The sequence below is a fragment of the Etheostoma spectabile genome, chromosome 3 (assembly GCF_008692095.1).
Source record: "Etheostoma spectabile isolate EspeVRDwgs_2016 chromosome 3, UIUC_Espe_1.0, whole genome shotgun sequence".
NCBI lineage: Eukaryota > Metazoa > Chordata > Actinopteri > Perciformes > Percidae > Etheostoma > Etheostoma spectabile.
Genome location: NC_045735.1, coordinates 29,532,948 through 29,537,387, shown reverse-complemented (window position 1 = coordinate 29,537,387; position 4,440 = coordinate 29,532,948). Strand labels below are relative to the sequence as shown.

Genomic DNA, 4,440 nt, shown 5'->3' with positions numbered 1-4,440 from the left:
CCTTGACTCTGTGTTTCCTGTGTTCTCTGACCTTCATAGGCCGGCCCTCTGAGTGGTCTTGCAAGCTGCGACACACAGCATTCGGCATCACCTTTGTTCTTTGTATCTCTTGTGTTCTGGGGTTTCTCTCCGTTGATAGAGCCGTATTTTCCCTTTTGCATATGCTTCCCCTCTTCGTTACTTTCCATTAGAAGCTGCTGCTCATTGGTGAAACATATGGCCCTGCGTCTTCTCAATTCTGCATCAGTAAATCTGTGATCGATACTGGGGTCATTTAAGAAAGCCATGAACGTGCAATTATCCCAGCTATCTGCCCCTGGCTTGACATAGCTTCACTGTTCATTGTGGCTCGGCAAACGTGCAACCGATTGAGCCGCAATGAGCGGATCACACTAAGTCAAGCTGCGCTTTTTCACTTATCCTGGATATCTTTCTTCTACTTTAGTGCAACAGGCCCCTTGTCTTTTTGTCCCTGCTGTTTTCTTTTTTCCTCACTTTCCCTACTACACTGTCCTGTATAACCATGGAAAGATAGCTTGGAGCCTATGGCAATGGCTGTGAAAGGAAACTTGTAAATAGGCCTGAAACTTTGGTGGCAAGAAGGTTTGAGATTTGTTTTTTAACCTGCTTGTTTGCAAAGGCAAAAACCCTTTTGCTGTTTGGGCACCCTCCTTCCCCCCTACAGACATACAACGTCACTGTTCTAGCGTATTTCCCAGTTGCTTCAAAATAACTATAATACCATGCAAGCTTTTGATTTACATGAATGTGATGCCACCCATGATTTAGCTCCTTAGAACAGTATGACATCCACACAGATGTGGCAAGAGCAGGGTTGGGCACTCTACTCTGTTGCTGGTGGCATCTTTCTCTCAGGCTGAGGACTCTTTGTGCAGGCTGAGAGGGGATCCTGAGACACCCCAGCTATCTACGATGGGGACATTATGTTGGGGGGAATCTTCTCTTTGTACGCCCGCTGGAAAGTCGGACAGGACACCTACAGGCAAAAACCATTGCCAATGGAATGCAGCAGGTAAATTATACAGTAGAATCTATTTAGATCTAAATTGTATGAAGAAAAGTCAAACTTTTAAGTAAAAAATAGTCCTTGTTTTTTTCTATTATAGAAAATACTTGAATTATACTATGCACTGTTTCTATTTCATTGACAAATTTCAACTAGTATTTATTATTATATATGTGTGGTATCCAGTTTGAATTTCAAAGGTTTCCAGTTTGCTCGGCTATGCTCTTTCGTGCCATAGAGGAGATTAATAACAGCACAGACCTACTGCCTGGTATCTCTCTGGGCTATAGATCTATGATTCCTGTGCCTCAATTGCCAGAAGTGTGAGGGTTCACTGGCCTTGGCTAATGGTAATGAGATAATATCTGCACTCTCTGATCAAAATGTACCAACCTGCCCAAGTTCGCCATAATAGGTGAAGGATCTTCCTCTCCTTGCATGGCTATAGCTACTGTCATCGGACCCTTTCATATCCCAATGTGGGTAGAATTTGTCAAATGTAATTATATTCGTGAAAAAATAGTATTTAAATTCTATTCAGCTGGACATAGAAAAAGGGATTTAAATAATTGCATTTGCTCAATAATGTTTCATATTTTGCACCTCATCTTAGAATATTTTTCTTTTCTTTTTCTTTTAGATCAGCCACTTTGCTACTTGTGCTTGTCTGAGTGATAAAACTAAGTACCCTTCCTTCTTAAACATACCCAGTGACTATTACCAGAGTAGAGCCTGGCTCATTTGGTCAAGCACTTTGGTGACTTGGGTTGGAGCTATTAGAACAAATGATGGTTATGGCAACAATGGCATGGCCACTTTCACAGAAACCGCCCAGCATCTGGCATCTGTCTAAGTACTCTGTAGTTTTCTTTATAACAGACCCACCAGACAAAATTAAAAGGATCATTGACATTATAAAGGCTTCCACTTCCAAGGTGATTGTCACTTTCCTCCCTGCCCCTGATGTTATTGCATTAGTACAACAGTTGTCTCGCCACAACCTGACTGGGTACCAGTGGGTAGGCACTGATGTTTGGATCTCTGATTCCCAAACTGCAGCCATGGATAGGCATCACATTCTGGATGGTGCCATAGTCTGTCCATCCCCAAGCACATGTCAATGGAATGATAGAGTTCATGTTGAATGTGACACCGCTCAATTCTCTAGTAATGAAATGTTTCCAGATTTGGTAGACCTATTTTAACTGTAAGTTCAACAGTCCAAATCTTCATCAGGAATCAGAGAGAGGTACTGGCCATGAAGATCTGACTGGAGTACAAAACAGCTTACTGATATGTCGCTCATGCCTACTTTTTACAATTATCTATAAGGAGTGTATGCTGTGGCCCACGCACTTCATAATGTTCTCAGCTGTAACAACACCTGTAACAACAAGGTGCAGCTAGATCCATTTACGTGAGTAGCACATCAATATTCCATATAGTTTTTAACTAAGTCACATTAACAAGAAAATTGTTCAAATTCTGAAAATAAATGATTGTCACTTTTTATCATCTATTGACAATAGGCCTACATGTTCATCAGGTAATGATATGAATACATGTCTTCTTAGATTTTACAGCACATAAAAAACATTAAGTTCAAAACTAAGGAAGGAGATGACGTTTACTTTAATGAGAATGGAGACCCAGCAGCAAGTATGAAATTATAACTGCAGCCAACAGAACATGGCATTGTGGACTTCTCAGAGTTGGTCTTTATGATGCATCTCTACCTGAGACAACAGCTGAATCTGCTAATAATATCTTTAATTTGGGCAAGAACTCACAACAGGTAAGCTAAAATGGTATTATTGTAAATGTTAGTTTCTGTGAATTTCAAACATAAACTTTCATAAGGGATGTGATTAGTTAAGTTATTGTGTCAATAATATGGTTTGTATACAGAATATTAGTAATAGAGGCTTGCAAAGCCACACCCTTGTCAAAGACATGCCCATACGTTTCTTATTATTGTTTTTTTCATACAGGTTCCTTTGTCAGTTTGCAGTGAGAAATGTCCCCCAGGAACTCGCAAGGTTCTCCAGAAAGGAAAGCCTGTCTGCGGCTATGACTGTTTAAGATGTGCAGAGGGAGAAATAAGCAACATTACTGGTACAGTGATTATCTGTTGAAAGTTATCAAAATGATCATTGACATAGGGTCCGCTCACTCAAAATAGATGGTCACCCTATACAATGCTGGTCCCCCATCGTGAGTTGCAGCTGCATAATAAGCATATTCAAATTAAAGCTATTTGTCTGTTTTAAAGACATTGCTTGAAGACAATTAATCACCCACATGTATGTACACAAACAAAAGACATTAATGCAGGGTTGTTGTGTAACTCAAGATGTTACCTGAACCAGTACAACGATGCACATCATTAATATTAACATTAACTCTAAAATCAGAACCAAAGTCTGTGACTCCTTAATCTAATTTTGCCACAGTTTTCAACTACCTTACTGTATATTACAACGTTTTAAAGAATTCTAGAAATGTTGTTATGGTATTTGTTGTTTCCACACATGATGAAACTATGGAACTATGAAACATTGCTGGGGGTTCTTATGAATCCAATAATTATGACAAACAATGCATGTTATCAGTTTATATGCAAAGAAAAGATGTAAGTTGAGAGAAACAAAGAAAAATGTACTGAGAAAGTCTAATAACTGCTATTTGTTTCAGATTCCATCACCTGTGTGCGATGCCACCCTGAGTTCTGGTCAAATGAGAGAAGAGCTGTGTGAGAAGGAGGCAGAGTTTCTATCATATGAAGATATTATGGGAGTGCTGCTCACTGCAGCATCCTTATTTGGAACATGCATCACGCTGTTGTGGCTTCATTTTCTTCAGTACAGGAAAACTCCTATTGCCGGGCCAACAACTCTGAGCTGAGCTTCCTGCTGCTCTTCTCTTGACTCTGTGTTTCCTGTGTTCTCTGACCTTCATAGGCCGGCCCCTGAGTGGTCTTGCAAGCTGCGACACACAGCATTCGGCATCACCTTTGTTCTTTGTATCTCTTGTGTTCTGGGGAAAACTATAGTGGTGTTAATGGCCTTCAGGGCCACACTTCCAGGTAGTAATGTTATGAAATGGTTTGGGCCTGCACAGCAAAGACTCACTGTTGTGGTCTTCACTGTTATACAAGTTACATATGTATCCTCTGGTTATCAATTTCTCCTCCTTTTCCATTTAGAATCTAAAGATTTCAAAGACAAAATCATCTTAGAGTGTGCTCTGTGCTCAGCTGTAGGTTTTGGGCTGTCCTTGGTACATAGGACTTCTGGCCATGTATGTTTCATTCTTGCTTTTCTGGCCCGAAACTGCCTGATATTTTTAATGAAGCCAAATTTATCACCTTCAGCATGCTGATATCTGCGCTGTCTGGATCACTTTAATCCCAG

The 4,440-nt window shown here is 40.3% G+C and overlaps 1 pseudogene; it reads left to right on the top strand.

Moving 5' to 3' along the window:
• Window positions 1-4,440, top strand: part of LOC116687025 (extracellular calcium-sensing receptor-like) — a 37,614-nt pseudogene that overhangs the window by 4,810 nt on the left and 28,364 nt on the right.